The following is a 17,052-nucleotide window of genomic DNA, read 5'->3' as shown; positions in this document are numbered from 1 at the left end:
AGTGATTCATCATCCCGTTTTTATTCCAAGTAACTTTGAAAAGAATCTCACTGTAGAATAGAAAATTACAAGTATATTTAACGTAGGTGCAAAGTGAACTTGAGACTTGCGTCTGAGTCCCATAGCTCCATGGAATGTTTGTGGGAGAATTGTCATCCTGGAGACCGGTTCCTGGCTTTTAATATGAAATTCACTTTGATCACAAAATGAAACTAAGAGATCCTTTAATTATCAAATTGTTGGTCTCAGAACGGGGAGGCTTTGTGGTAGGACTTCGGTTTGCATCTTGAAATGACATGGAGACCCGTTGAGTCCCGAGTACCCAGGCTACCCATTATCGTACATGTTTCCTCATTTAACGCTCATCAGCACTTCAGGAGACAGTGCTATACCCATACTGTATATGAGGAAATTGGGACCGAAAGGTGTTAAAGGAATGTAATGATGAGGATAGAGGGCAGTTCCCCCACTCTGTTTTTATGATTACATTATGGAAAATTACAGTATTTAGGATCTTTGGCTTAAATGAAACAAATGCCAACTCTTTAGATGTCCTGGGGCACCAGAAGTATATAAAAATGTGGTAGTTCTTGAATCTCAGATGAAGACCAAATAGGGCATTGTATGGAGAGAGTTGTTCTAGTTTTATTCTGTCTCATAAAGGTTCTCAAGCAAGCATCCTGATTAAAGGTGTGTATATCAGTCCATGTATACCAATGGCAGGGGTGATGAAGTTAGAGAAATTTAGGGCTGATGCTCAATCTTTAAAAAAAAGCCCCCAAAGTATGCGTTCATTGATGCTTATTTTTGACCTTGTGGTTCCTGAGGGACTCTGTCAAGGGCCCTGACTGTTACGGAGATCTAAGTTGTGTAGGATGATAACCTTAACACAGATAGAGGGGGAAACTGGCATGAGGCAGGTGCAGTCACAGGGGTACAGGAGTCCATAGCAGCAAGAGACATATTTCAGCTGAAGCCTGAACGAAATGCTTTCGGGAGAAGGTCGTGTTGGAACTGCCCTTGAAGAGTGAATAGATTGTAGACACTTAGAAATTGGTATCTGGATGGGGGCAAAGACACTGTAAAGTTTACCTTTTCCTAACTCTGAATAAATGCCAATCAATTGAGTACTGTAAATAAAACTTGGTTTTACAACAAAATGGTGTGTGTTGTAGATATCACCCCAGTCACTCCCTTCATCTGGTCTTTTACTCCAGAGGTTCTGAAGCATGTGCTGTGTGAGACAGCACATCCTATGCCATACCTTCTTTATATTCTTTACGTATGCTCTTCTCTCTGCAGAAGTCGCCCTTGCTACCATGTTACTATTTAACAGAGCTTGGCACTGAGTAAGAACTTGATAGATCCTTCAAAAGCGAATGCACAAGTGAAGGATTAAGTGAAATAGAAGACCGTGCTTTTTTACTGAGTTCATGTTTTATTATGAACAGGTACCTGTTTGGGTTAGTTGCAACCTGACCTAGAAAATTACTGTGCTGCAACAAGTTGGTTTAGAGGTCAGAGGAAGTGAGTGTGTAGTTTTGTAACTTTATACAAAAATTGTTTATTTTTAGCCAGGATTGCTTGTGCGCCATTGTTGGACCAAGCAAATGACTGCTGAAAATGGTGTGACTCTGAATGATTGTTTTTGCTTTTCTCCTCCTTATTCTTTTTTAAAAAATATTTGAACCAGGAAAAAGGAAGGAGAAGGATTTATGTCCATTCTCTGTATTGCTTATTTAAATTTTTGTTTTTTAAAAAATATTTTATTGTTTATGCTATTACAGTTGTCCCAATTTTTGCCCTTCGTCCCCCTCCACCCAGCCTATCCCTCACTTCCATAGTCAATTCCCACACCATTGTCTATATCCATGGGTCCTTTATGTATGTTCTTTGATTAATGCCTTCATCTTCTTCCAGTCAGTCCACAGTTCACCCCACTCCCCAACCCTCTTATAGCTGTTGGTTTATTCCATGATTCTATGCCTCTGGCTCTGTTTTGCTTATTTGTTTGTTTTGTTGATTAAGTTCCACTTATAGGTGAGATCATATGGTATTTGTCTTTCACCACCGGCTTATTTCACTCAGCATAATGTTGTCTAGTTCCGTCCATGCTGTCATGAAGGGTAGGAGCTCCTTTTTTCTTTCTACTGCATAGTATTCCATTGTGTAAATGTTCCATGGTGTTTTGATCCACTTGTTTACTGATGGACACTTAGGTTGCTTCCAACACTTGGCTGTTGTAAATTGTGCTGCAATGAACATTGGGGTGCATAGGCTCCTTTGGATTGGTGTTTCAGGATTCTTAGGGTATAATCCCAGCAATGGAATTGCTGGGTCAAAAGGCAGTTCCATTTTTAGTTTTCTGAGGAAATTCCTTATTGTTTTCCACAGTAGCTGTACTGGTCTTCATTCCCACCATCAGTGCTCTAGGGTTCCCTTTTCTCCACATCCTTACCAGCACTTGTTGTTTGTTGGTTTATTAATGATAGCCATTTTAAATTTCTGTTGGTTTCTACAGTGTTGTTGGTTGGGACCACGAGAAAAAATTCCTAAAGTAGAGATCTTTGATTGGTGTATTTTTGTGTGTGTGTGATTAAATTTGGTTCTTTTACATTATGGCCTTTTGGTAATTAGTAGTCCTTGCTGAAGAAATTTTATAACAATAATAATAGTTACTATTATTGAGTATTTTATTTGTACCTGAAACATTGCTAAAGACTTGTTTCCATTATCTCATTTAACCTTCATTTTCACCCTGTGAGACGTTGACAGATGTACACACGCTACTGATAGACTAAAGTGGTTTCTACAGGTCACACGAAACCACTGGCTGAGCTGTGATTCGAACCCACATCTGTCTGCCTTCAGTGCCTGAGCCACTATGTCTAATGTTCTACCCTGGTTTTTCTATGTGTTTATGCTTCTCCCTGCACATATTATGATGGTAGGATGCATTCTGGTTTTAGTTTAAAATAATACTTTTGATTGTCACTAATCTTTATTAATATTTTTTGGTTTGACATCTTAGCTATTGTGGTCAAAACTCTTTGATTTAGTATTGTGTGTGATACTAAGAAGTTGCATTTATTTAAAACAGCTAAAAGGAGGAACATAAATGATTTTGCTTTCATGTGTTACCTTTTACTGATTGGCAGTTCAGGCTAAACAGGTTCTGACAGTCCCCAGACAGAACCCCGGAGTTCAGATGTTTCTTACTAATTTGTGCAAAACAGCATCTCCGGTTGCTGTCGTGTGGTCTCACTGTGCACAGGCGCAGTGTGTGGAGAGAGGCCAAGCAACCCCTTTACACTTAGAGTCAAAGAGCAAAGAGGGAGGGTAAACCAAGGAGGAAGCAGGGCTGCACATGAACTGATCCCTTATCCATCAGATATTTAGATTTGCACTTGAAAAACAATAAATGTCAAAAATTCTTATTGTTATAAGTAGTTAACATCTACATGTTAAAAACATAACTATCAATTTTGTGTCCTATAATACTACAGCAAATAACTGTTTATTATATGTTGGTCTGCCAGTGCTTGTGGGGAAGGGTGGTATGCTTTGCAAATCCAACTGAATGACATGTCTAGACAGAACCAAATGTATAATTATATAAAAACACAGCTCAGCAATTATGGCTGAAAAACTTTAATAATTATTGGCAACTCTATGCCATGTTATATTACTTCATATCCTTGTTTTTTTGGCTTACTGTTGTAGACGAGTTAAAGTTTATTTTTAGACAAAACAAAAGATGTCTAAAATGTGATATAATATGAAATGGGTTTTTAACTAAAATATATTTCCCACACAAATATATGTTTCTTGATCTGGAAAATTGGAAAAATGTAAATAAGAATTATCGCTCTGGCATTAAATTTGGGTAGAAGAAACCTTTTGAAACAAACTTAATAGGACAACAAAACTGCCACTTTAAATCCACAGGTCCTTTAAATGTAGACTTACTATTGCTGTGAACAGTATATTTTTTAACGCTTCTAACTGTCGCAGTATCTGTCTGATTTTTCTTTTCTTTGTTCTCCCTCAAGTAGTCTTCTAGGCAACTGCTCTTCTCTACACTAACCCCTAATTTTTCACAGGAGAGAAATTCTAGCATCTTCTCTTCCTCTGTTGAGCTGTTCCCTCCAAATCAGGCCATTATAAACAAGCTGCAGCGAACACTTTATTGTTGAGTGTAAGACTTCATCATGTAGCCTAGACGCTGGTCCTTCTTTTTAAAGATGTATCTTCTCCTGTGATTTTTCTCATTTTAAAGCTGTCATTTGATAATGAAAAGTTGTAAATGTGATTAAATCTAATTTATGATTTTTTAAAAAATGGCTATTACTTACTGTGTCTTAGGAAGCCTTTACCTACCCTCCAATCCGTAAAACATTCTTATTTGTTTTCTTCTGAAAGCTTCAAGGTTTTAGCATCTGTTTAGGTCTATGGTCCATCTTGAACTCATGTTTTCCACTGCAGGCTATACAGTTAACATGCGGTCTTTAAAAAAAGGCATTACCTCCACTTTAGAAGTGAGGATTTTGGTGCTCTAGACATCCTATGTAATAGCAGATTTGATTTAGAGTTTTAGAACACTTTGAGGATGATCACAATGAAGATACATGTTAGGTCATATCTGTTACAGCATTTTTGGTCAAAATCTTCCTTGAGACATACCTCCATTGTTGTCACAAAACTATTGTCATTAACAGATGAATATTCTTTTGGCCACTGGGTTCACCCCATAAAGAAAACAATGGTATTGGGTGCAGAACAAGACTGTAGCCTTGATGTGTATGTACTTTACAGGTGGAGATGTGTTTCTGAACGGATGTCCTGTGGAGCTTACCTGTATGATTTGCCTGTTAAGATACTGAATCAGATTGCAATAAGAAGTTGAAGTAAGAGAACCAAGTTGATTGAGCCTATTTAACCTGGCCTACTTAATTGTTTTTGCTAAATATAGTATGGGGCTCAAATTTGCTATTAGTTTTCAGTTCTCTCAAGGTTATCTCTCTTTTTAAAAATTTTTTATTTATTTATTAGAGGGGACAGGAGAAAGAGTGGGAGAGACACATCAATGTGTGGTTGTCTCTCATGTGTCCTCCACTGGGGACCTGGCCTGCAACCCAGGCATGTGCCCTGACTGGGAATCGAACCAGTGACCCTTTGCTTCACAGGCCTGTGCTCAATCCACTGAGCTATACCAGCCAGGGCTCAAGGTTACCTCTCTTATTCCTACTATTTAACGTCTCTCCTCTGACAGGGTAGAAACATCCCTAAGTACCAGCATCTCAGGCCACAGAGAACTCTCAGCAATTGATATGGCTTTGTTGATGCTATACATTTTGGGTTCTTCCTATGTAATAGTCATGTTGCAAGCATTATATGTCTTAAAACAATCTGGTTTTAAAGAAGCAGTTAAGAAATGTTTTCACAGCACACACTTGGGAGTAGTATGAGGGGGAAGCTTTCTAGTAAATCTTCTGAATGGTGGCTTCTCATAAGCCATTACAAGTGTCTGAATTGCAATAGGTAACACTGTCATATACTGGTAATTCAGTCAATTCTGAGATGTGTGGAATACTTTGGGGGAAAAGGAAGGGCTTCATGTATTGGATGTGAGTATGTCCAAGACAGTGTGCTAGAGGGATATGAGCAGGACACTTAGAATCTGAAGTTACTTCTAAAGGGAGCTTCATTTTGCTGTTGGGTTGCCATCCATCAAAACGTATAATTACACTCATTTTAAACGTGCTACTCATTGCGGGGAAAGGCTATCCTGTACTTCTAGCTGAGTGAATGAACATAATGAGGACTGTTGGGAGACCTCACTGGAATATACTCAGAGTCCACTGCAATGCTGGTGGAATTCCCTTGCTGCAGATTCCCTTGCTGCAAATTGTGCTGTGTCTGTGCAGATAGCAAAGGAAACGGGCCAGGTTCTTGTAGTTCCCTTTTAAAGTGGCCTTCTCACTAAGGAAACATTAGCTTCAGCTGATAACTCTCAAAGAAAGTGGGACAGTTCCCAGGCTACTCTGTATTTGTGGAGATAAACAACTAAGCATTAATAGAACCCCACTGAAAGCAACAGTAATAAAATTCATTGTGTTCTGATTATATCCTCTCAGCAAGGTTATATTAATTTTTAACCTAAAATTTTGCCTAAAGTGAAGATGTGTATGCATTATGAGCTAAATTAAATGCTTTTTAAGGAAAGCATTTGTTTCCATAGTGTTTGCTACTTTTTCTGATTAAAATGGACTAGACTGATGTTTCTCATCTCAAGCATGTTGACCAGTTAGTTTTTGTGAACTATTTTGTATTGTGCACAGGAGCCAAATTTCATGGTCTTAGTTATTTTTTTCTTTCAGTATATTTTGATAACAGTTTTCTCTTTCACATTCGTTCTCTCCATTTGGATTGAAAGAGGTAATGTTATGTGAATGCTCTCAATCTGTTAATGTGTATAGTAGATAATAATTTTAGGGATATAGGTCAGACTGGCTTTGTCTGATAACTCATAGATGAGGTTTTAGAATTTTGATACAGAAAAATTTTCTGATTGCCTGGAACAGCACTTTCGATTGTCATGTGGAACCAGCCTTTCTGTTCATTGCCATCTTAGCGTCCAGATTTGTGTCTGCACTAATTGCTGTTCGTGGGGGATCCTTTGCACCAACACTGTGTGTGAGTTTTATAAATGCACCATTGAATGCTGCCTCGTCCAACCAAGTGAGTGTTGACTGTTATTTACAGGTGAAGAGCTCTCTTTGTAGCTACTGGGCTATTCGAATCAAGTAATATTAGCTTAGCTATTTATACGTTAATATGTTTAAAAGGCATTTTCTCTACAAAGAGGCATTAATCATTCACTATTTGTTCCGTCAGATGATGGCACTGACATTCTTATTGTGCAATCATAAAATAGCTAATTTTGTCGTGTTTAGTGCCAAGAGCAGATGCACTTTCTAGTATAAACAGCATGCAAGTCCAAGCCTAGATGTATTATTTAGAAGCATATTAAAATCTTCATATTTTTTGTGATTTAAGAAAGTAATTGCAGTTTGCATTGCGTCAAATAAAAAAAATGTGAGTACTGCCACAGCTTAAAAATTGAAAGAGAAAGACGTGGCCCACGTGTTTTCACGTGTAATGTGTTATTTTGAGAGACTGTGTCATCCCTGAAGGTTTAGTGTGTTTAACTTTGGAACCAGCCTTCCTGGATTCAGATCTTGCCTGTGCTGCTTTGTGATGTTAGGCAGTTACTTAAACTTCCTGTGCTTCAGTTTCCTCCTTTGTAAAATGGTAGTAACACTGATAATAGTGTGCACCTTTTATGGTTGTCAGGATGAAATAAGTTGATATAAATAAATTGCATGGAACAGTGCCTGGCACGTGGTGAGGGCCAATGAAAAGAGTTTAAAGGGCAAACAGGCAGATGCATGTGTTACAGTGGCTTCTTCTGTATCACTTCCAGCTCTTTTAGAGCAAGTCTGTGATGTTCTGATTAGTCAATGCTATTTGAAGAGTAACTTTCATAAGTATTCTAGACTCTCCAAGGCCATACACAGGAATAAAAGACATGGTCCCTTCTTTGAAAGCTTGTGCTGTATTTAAACAGGTACACAAATGAAAACGTTAAGTAGCAATGTGTAAGTCAGAAGAGAGGACTTTTTTGTAGTGAAAACACAGGAGGTAAAGAAGTATGAAAGGTGAATTTTGACCTTGGAGGTCAGGAAACAAAATCCCATCACAAAAAGTCTGAGCTTGGTTCTCTAAGAACCACGTATCTTTATTCTCTTACAGAGCTAGTCATTCGTTTTAGGTGAGTTCTAAGTCCCCCTGTTTTGGTTTAAGCATCATCCTTGATTTTGGCTGAGCTCTTGTTATTCCCCAATAAAAACCAAGTGCTCCAGCCTTGAGCTTCCTGTCTTTCCAGGTCTGTTGCCATTTTCAGGCCATTGTGGTGTGTGCTAAGTCTGGAATATTCTGGAATCTCATTATTCTCCCTCAGCCTCTCAGAGACCTTCCCCTAGTCTTCAAAGTTGACATGTGTCTCAGCTCCTGGGTACCTTCTCCAGTCACAGGAATTACGTCCCAGCTTCCGAGGCTCCAGCCTCAGTGCTTGGGTATTGTTCTGGGGGGCGCTAAGTCTACATGGAAGGTCTTTGAAAACTATGAAGTGCAGTACAGATGTGGGGGCCACCTTGTCATCTTTCTTGCAATTTTTTGCCTCTTGTATGTTTAATCTTTCATCCTCCTCCTTGCCCTGCCCTGCCAAGCTGATAGCTTCTAGAAATCAAGAGTTTTATGTTAATCCATTTTAGCCTGGAAAGAAATCAAGGCAATAGGGAGCTATAATGACTGAGTGAACTGAAGGATGCTCTGCTAGGTATGGGCAAAGGTAGGGACCACAGACACAGGTGCGGCTCTGCAGTCAGTGAAGGCAGGAGAGGAAGGATTTCATTTTGACAGACTGGTACAGGTGTGGACATTATCACAGTGTGATACTGGCCCTGTTCTTAACCGTGTCCATTCACATCTCATGTGGAAAGTGAGGAAGGTGATGTTGTCGTGAACTTCCTGGGTGGTGTTTATGAGGCGTAGATGAAGAGATGTTTGTGAAAAAACAATTTTGTTAGTTTTAAAGTGCTTATTAGTTGTTTCTGAAAGCAAACAAACGTGTTAGGCAGAACTTTCAGTCATGTATTGGATAAGTTCGAACATCATGCCCGGTCCCAGCCAGGAGGTTGATGTGCTCAGGCGAGTAGGGCCAGGAGCTGAGGGGAGACCTTCCTGACCGTGCTGGGTCTGGTCCTGGGCTTGTGGCAGCAGCCGGGCTGGGGGCGGGGGTGGGAGTACCAGGAGCTTGTACACACCAGGCTATTCAGATTGGGACAGGGAAATGATAAAGTCAGTGGTAACGCTGGTAACAGATAACATTAAAACAACATTATTTTACATCTGTGGACAGTTTACCTTGTGGAACTTTCTGAGTGAGGGCTCACATTACTGCATTTTATGAAGAACCTGTGAGCAGTAAATATGAAATGAGATGACAGTTACCAACTTGTAGACACCCAGCTGCTGCCTCTCTGTCCTGGAAATTTACAGTAGATTCTGGTAGGGATGGGATTGTGGAAGAAGGAAATGAAGTAGGCAGCCTCAGCTTCGGGCAGTGACTTTGGGATTTTGATCTGGGCAACTTGACTTAGTTTCTGTTCGCTGTGAATTGCTCTGATGCTTCAGCAGCCTCAAAACAAGTTGTGGGCTTTTCAAGTGGCTGTGTAATTGGGGACATTGTGAGAAACCTCTTGCTGAATGTTTTCTTCCATACTCAGAATGAAAAAAATACACATCTCTGATATTAATTCAGTTCTCCAAATGCTTACAAAAATGTTTTGTACATAAACAAAAGGAGAGGGGATGTAGGGCTGATCATTTGTATCAGTTTACATTTGCATTTGGAGCTCTGTGTTCTTGTGATCTTGGGTAAATTATATAATTTCCGGACGTCAAGATTCTCATCTATAAAATGACACTGTTGGGCTAGTGGCCTATTGTCACTCCCAAGCTGGGAAAATTGCATATTGTGAAAGAGGCTGGAAAATTTTCTCCTAGTCTTCTAATCATACACGGAAAATCTCCTAGAGGAGCCTGACATTTTTTAGGAGCCCTTTTCATTCAGCGGTGTTAATTAAGGACTTATTATGTGTCTGGGAAGAGTTTGGGGGCTGGAGATACAGACGTGAACAAGGCAGGGTCCCTGCCCCCTGGACGCTTGCATTTTAAGGAGAAGAGATAGGAGCTAAACTCACAGACACATGGGAGGGGCGACAGGAGTTACTATTGCAGTGGTTGTGTAGTACAAATGGGAAAAGTCAAGGACAGTCACACCATTTAGCCTGAGCAGAGGGTAGTGGTGAATGGAACAGGCCTGGTAAATGGAGCATGTCTGGGTGGGGATGGGGGGCGTCCATATTCTACTAAGTGTGACCTACTTGGGAGACAAGTTATCTAGAGTTTGAAGTTTGAGAGTCTTTTCTCTACACATGTTATTTGAAGATTTGGGACTGGATGAGATCAGCTGGTGACTGAATTTAAACAGAAAAGGTAAGACTTCTGAGGACCAATCTTGGGCTCCAACATTTGGAGGTTGGGTGGAGGAGCAGAATAGAGAGACTGGTTGGTTGCTCTTGGCTTCCATTCGGCAGGTCTGTGTTAAAAACAACATACACTGCTCTTCCTTTAAGCTCAGGGACAACCTGTGTCTGTTTATACTGTGTGTGTGTGTGTATATTTAATATATAATATATATATTAATAAATGACTTTTAAAATAATAATACTCAGTGGTTGCAAGGTGCTGAGAGATGATAGCTCTCTATGGTAAGAGCTCCTTACCTCCTCCTCCAACACACTGATGCCAGTGACTCCCAACACCTACAGGCCGGCAGCCACTCTAGATGCCTCTTTCTTTCTGGGTCAGCCGGTCGAGTTGAATGTTGATTGACTCAGTTGTATTGATAACAGAAACCTGTAGTACTTGTTCTTGTAATTACCTAATTAAATTTGTATGTAATCTGATTTGCCCTGGCCGGTGTGGCTCAGTTGATTGAATCATCATCCTGTAACTGTACAGATGTGGCTTCGAGTCCTGCTCGGGGCACGTACCCAGGTTGTGGGTTGGATCCCCATTCCGGGCATGGATGATCCCTGGGCTGGACGAGTATGGGAGGAATCTGGTCAATACTTCTCTCTCCTGCTGATATTTCTCTCTCTCCCTGCCTTTCTTTGTAAGGAAGCAATGAAAAAAATGTCCTTGAGTGAGGATGAAAATTTTATGTAACCTGATTAAATATGAGTATTATTCTTCTAAAAAAAATAAACTAAGCAGCTTGAAGGCCTCCACAGGAAAACCTCCAAAAAGAATGCTGCTAAGTTAGGTATGGTCGTGGCAACAGTGAAGGACGGGAGAGTCATTGCACTTCTGTAAGGGTTCTTTCTCCACTTGCTTCTGGAGAGATTTTGAGTCTACTCTGATAAAAAAGGGAAATTGGAAATTATGGGTGATGATTTTTTGAGTGTCGTTTGTATTAAAAATGACTAGCCTAACAGTCAATCCAGAAACTGGTTATTTAGGGAAAAGTCATTGACCCTGCATTAGGAAATGGGCAAAAGAATTTATATTATTTTAATTAATATAAATTAAATTTAACAGATGTGGGGGCAACATTGTCCCCACAATGTTGCTGATAAAAAATAAAGTGGCTGATGTGTGTGTGTGTGTTTATCATTAAGTGCTTAAAGCAGCCTTTTTAATTTCTAAAATGGTTATCCTATTACCTTGGCTAAATGAGGTTTAGCTGTATGAGCTTTATAGAAAACAGTTTTTGTTCTGGCCAAGATGGAGGCATACGTAGATACATGTTGCCCCCTTGCACAACCAAAAGAAGGAAAACAACAAATGTAAAAACAAACAACAAAAATAACCATACCTGCCAGAAAATCGAACTATATGGACGACAACCAAGGAGTTAAAGACGAAACATTCATTTAGAATGGTAGGAGGGGCAGAGATAGGCAACCAGGATGGGGGGAATGCGTGGCAAGGTGGCAGCTGGAAGACCAGGTGGTCCCATATTTGCATGGGGATAAACTGGGAGGAACAACTGGGAAGCAAGACAGACCACGCAACCCAGGGTTCCAGCATGGGGAAATAAAACCTCAAAACCTCTGGCCGTAAAAACCTGTGGGAGTTGTAGCGGTGGGAGAAACTCCCAGCCTCACAGGAAAGTTCATTGGAGAGACCCATATGGTCCTAGAACATACACAAAGCCACCCACCAATGAATCAGCACCAGAGGGCCCAATTTGCTTGTGGATAGTGGGGGAATTGACTGAGAGCAGACAAGGGCCAAGCAAACTTCGTTGTTCCCTCTGGACCCCTCCCCCACATACAGAGCCACAATGCAATGACCTGGGTTGCCCTGCTCAGGCGAGTATCTAAGGCTCTGCCCCTTAGAATGTAATAGGTGCTACGAGACAAAAAATATGGCCCAAATGAAAGAACAGAACAAAGCTCCAAAAATAGAACTAAGCAATGAAGAGATAACCAACCTATCAGATGCAGAATTCAAAGCACTGGTAATCAGGGTGCTCACAGAAAAATGGTTAAGTATGGTTGCAAAATAGAGGGAAAAGTGAAGGTTATGCAAAGTGAAATACAGAAAAATGTATAGGGAACCAACAGTGAAGGGAAGGAAATCGGGACTCAATGGTTTGGAGCAGATGGAAGAAATAAATATTCAATCAGAAAAGAGTGAAGAAAGAAGAATTCAAAGAAATGAGGAGAGGCTTAGGAACCTCTGAGACAACTTTAAATGTTCCAACATCTAAATAATGGGGGAGCCAGAAGAGGAACAACAAGAAATTGAACACTTATTTGAAAACATATTGAAAGAGAACTTCCCCAATCTGGCAAAAGAAATAGACTTCCAGAACTCCAGGAAGCTCAGAGAGTCCCAAACAAGATGGACCCAAGCCAGCACACACCAAGGTACATCATAATTACATTACCCAAAATTAAAGATAAGGAGAGAATCTTAAAAGCAGCAAGAGAAAAGGAGATAGTTACCTACAAAGGAGATCCCATAAGACTGGCAGCTGATGTCTCAAAAGAAACCTTGCAGGCAAGAAGAGGCTGGAAAAAAGTATTTCGAGTCATGAAAGCCAAGGACCTACATCCAAGATTGCTCTATTCAGCAAAGCTTTCATTTAGAATGGAAGGGCAGATAAAGTGCTTCCCAGATAAGGTCAAGTTAGAGGAGTTCATCATCACTAAGCCCTTAATCATATGAAATGTTAAAGGGACTTACCTAAGAAAAAAGAAGATGATCAAAAACCACAAACAGTAAAATGACAACAGACTCAAAACCACCAGCAACTGAAACTAAAAAAAAAAAAAAGAAACTAGGCAAACAACTAGAACAGGAATAGAATCACAGAAATGAAGATCACATGAAGGTTTATCAGTAGGGAGGAGGATGAGGGAGAATGGAGAAAAAGGTGCAGGGAATAAGAAGTATAAATGGTAGGTACAAAATAGGGGAAAGTCAAGAAAAGTAAAGGAAATGGAGAGGCCAAAGAACTTATATGCGCTACCCGTGGACATGAACTAAGGCGAGGGGGATTCTGGTGAAGGGGGCATTGCAGTGTGGAGGGGAATAAAGTGGAGGGAAACGGGACATCTGTGATAGCATAATCAATGAAATATGTTTTAACTCTCCTTCCACAAAAACAGTTTTATAAAATGTGCAAAAAGTCTTCAGAATAGTTATATACTACTTGATCACATCTAGTACTTTATGTAAAAACATTTGTTTAATTCACAAAAATTTATGTTCAGGGGTGGTTATTACTTTAGTGTTTGTAATATAAAGATGGAGTGTAGCCCGTATGTCAAGTGTTGTAGACAAGGTTAAGTTGTGGCATGTACATCTAGAGGACTATTGTACAGTGATTGAGCACCTGTTTTTTAAAAAATGTATTTTATTGATTATGCCATTACAGTTGTCCTAGTCCCCCCTTCATTCCCCTCCACCCTGCACACCCCTCCCCCACCCCCTTTCATTATGTCCATGTGTCACAAGTTCTTTAGATTCTATATTTCCCGTACTATTCTTGCCCTCCCCCCTCTCTATTTTTTACCTACCGTCTATGCTACCTATTCTCTACCTTCTTCCCTCTTCTCCTCCTCCCACTCCCCTGTTGCTAACCCTCCATGTGATCTTCATTTCTATTGTTCCACTCCTGATCTAGCTTTCCTCTCGGTTTGCTTTTGTTTTAGGTGTGGTTGTTAGTAACTGTGAGTTTGCTGTCCTTTCACTGTTCATATTTTTATCTTCTTTTTCTTAGCTAAGTCCCTTTAACATTTCATATAATAAGGGCTTGGTGATGATGAACTCCTTGAACTTGACCTTATCTGAGAAGCACTTTATCTACCCTTCCATTGTGAATGAAAGCTTTGCTGAATAGAGCAATCTTGGATGTAGGTCTTTGGATTTCATGACTTGGAACACTTCTTTCCAGCCCCTTCTTGCCTGTAAGGTCTCTTTTGAGAAATCCGCTGACAGTCTCATGGGCTGTCACTCCTTTGTAGGTGACTGTCCCCTTCTCTCTTGCTGCTTCTAGGATTCTCTCCTTCATTTTAATCTTGGGCAATGTAATTCTGATGTGCCTTGGTGTGTTCCTTCTTGGGTCCAACTTCTTTGGGACTCTCTGAGCTTCCTGGACTTCCTGGAAGTCTATTTCCTTTGCCAGATTGGGGATGTTCTCCTTTATTATTTGTTTAAATAAGCTTTCCACTCATGGCTGTTCCTCTTCCCCTTCTGGTACCCCTATAATTTGGATGTTGGAACATTTAAAGATGTCCTGGAGGTTCCTAAGCCTCTCCTCATTTTTTTAATTCTTGTTTGTTCCTTCTTTTCTGTTTGGTTATTTTTTTCTTCCTTCTGGTCCATTCCATTGATTTGAGTCCCAGTTTCCTTTCCATCACTATTGGTTTCCTGTGCATTTCCCTTCATTTCAATTAGTTTAGCCTTCATTTGTTCCTCTAATTTGTGACTAAAATCCACCAGTTCTGTGAGCATCCTGATCACCAGTGTTTTGAACTGTGCATCTGAAAGATTAGCTATCTCTTGCTCGCTTAGATTTATTGGCTGTGGGGCTTTGAGCTGTTCTTGAGCCATAATGTTTTGGCCTGTTCGCACCTGTTATGTATGAGGGGTGGAGCTTTAGGTGTTCACCAGGGCAGGGCAGCCCAAGTCACTGGGTTGTGATGCTGTATGTGGGGGTGGGGCCAGAGAGGGTCAATGGCGTTTGTTCTGCTCTCTCTCAGATTTTGGTCCCCTCTGCCACTTCCCACAAGCAAATTGGGCCCTTCTGGTGCTGGTTCCTGGGTGTGTGGGCTTGTGTACCCTCCAGGACCCTGTGGGTCTCTTCAATGAACTCTCCGTGAGTCTGGGAGCTTCTCCCGGCACCTCAACCCCGAAAGTCTTTCCAATTGGTGCTTTCAGGCTCTAATTCCCGTCGCTGGGGCCCTAGTCTGAGTGGTCTGTCTCACTGCTTGCTCCTTCGCTTGGTTTATCTGTGCATGAATGTATGACCGTGGTCACCCAGCCACCTTGTGCCCTCACTGCGTCCGCCCATTGCAACCCCACACCTGGGATCTGCCAGCCGCAGTTTGCATTCTTTCCTGCCTGGCCCTGCTCTGCCGCTGACTCCGCCCCTTTTACTGGTCTGGCTGAATGGTTCGTTGTTGTTGGACTTCCATATAGTTCAATGTTCTGTGTTTTGGCTGCATTTTTGTTACTAAAACTTTATTGTCTTTAAACTTGGTTGTGTGAGGAGGCACAGTGTTTCCACCTATGCCTCCATCTTGGCCAGAAGTCTTCGAGCACCTGGTTTTCGAGGAGCGCTGAATGACATGGAGAAATGCGCACAGGATAATAATGTTCCAGTACAAAGGATACAAAAGAAGCATTTTACATAATATGATCTCAATTTTAAAAACTACCACAGTATTAATGGAGTGTATCTCTGGGTGGTAGGATGGTGGGTGAGTCTTGAGTTTATATTTTGTACTTATTTTGAATTTTATAATTTTCATGAATTACAAACAGGTGTTATTTTTGTAACTACATAATAACCTTATTATAGTAATGGATGACTTGAACTACAAAGAGGCCTTTTGAATTTGGTTACTGTTGAGAGTTGGTGTTTCACAGAATAACTTACTAAGAGAGAGAACATGAATGGAAATGGTAACAATTAGTTTTAATCTTTAAACTAATTGTTAATTACTTATATAAATAAATGACCTTTATTTAATAAAGTAAATATATGCATATATAAATAAAATTTCTGTTCATATAATAAAGATTATAACGTATAATTAATCTATAACTATAGAAAGAAATTTGCTTTTAATATTTATAATTATTAGTACTCATTTATAATAGTTATTAAATCTTTATACTAACCAAGATAGTTGAACGAAATAGAATTTTCCTCATTTTATAAATGAACACACCCGCGGAAAGGGTCCCCACCCTGCTCTGCCGCAGCTCACACCGTTGGCAGATTTTGAACCCAGATTTTCTGATTTTGAATCTGTTGATTTTTCTGCTCCTGGCACTACGTTCTAATCTTTTCTTTAGTAAAGTTAAATATGAAAAGACGGAATACTGGGAACCCAGCTTAGAAGTCCTAAACTGAAGAACCTCTTGTGGGTAGAAGAAGGTTAAGTAAAGTAGATGAGGCACAAATCTGTCTTTGAAATGGGCACTTGAGAGCAGAAAGTCTGTTGGAAGGAGCCTACATTTACGTTTTCAGAATGGGTGCACGTGGTGGAGTGAAGGAAGAAAATATTAGAGTTGTTACTGAGCCGTTGTAAGAAATAAACTACAGTTGATTAGTATTGAACACTGAGATGGAAACGGGGACCCTCATTTGGGTCCCATGTCAGATAATAGGTGCCCCCTGTGGAACACAGGTCCCCCGAGGATTGTTTGGGATGCCATCAGGCAGAGGGGGGAGAGGGACCCCCGCCCTTTTGTTTGCTTTCAGCCTAGTGCAACCTGCTGAGTGTACTCAGGTAGCTTACAGATTATGTTAACCAGTTTAATTTAAAACAACAGCTACAAAATTGATAGTTGGCTTAGAAAGAGTTCTACGATGAACCATGGGTTGAAGGTAATGTTGATAATGCAAACACCAGTGAGCTGTGAAAAATCGGCAGAGCTGAAACTTCTTCCCATACAAATTATTATCAACTATGAAGTAAGCTGAAAAGTGAATTTTCCTGAGGAAAATTCAGTTCTTCTTGGTGGAATTCTTATGCAGTTACCAAAATTCTCCAAAGTGGTGGAGGTGGTGCCAATGGCCAGCAGCACCAGGACTGATGTGTGTATGTCTCAGGGACCAGTGGATAATGTCCACCAGAAGCTACGGTTCTTTCCATGTAGTTCAATTTTTTAAAAAGT

General features: G+C 40.3%; 1 protein-coding gene across 7 annotated transcripts in view; it reads left to right on the top strand.

Annotated features, from left to right (window-relative positions):
• Positions 1 to 17,052, top strand: part of SIPA1L1 (signal induced proliferation associated 1 like 1) — a 328,871-nt gene that overhangs the window by 96,001 nt on the left and 215,818 nt on the right. The gene's annotated exons all lie outside the window — the stretch shown is intronic.

Source organism: Sturnira hondurensis, unplaced genomic scaffold (assembly GCF_014824575.4).
Source record: "Sturnira hondurensis isolate 20B ecotype Veracruz unplaced genomic scaffold, ASM1482457v3 Scaffold0021143, whole genome shotgun sequence".
Lineage (NCBI taxonomy): Eukaryota > Metazoa > Chordata > Mammalia > Chiroptera > Phyllostomidae > Sturnira > Sturnira hondurensis.
Note: the sequence above shows the minus strand (reverse complement) of the source record. Positions and strands in the feature narration are given on the sequence as shown.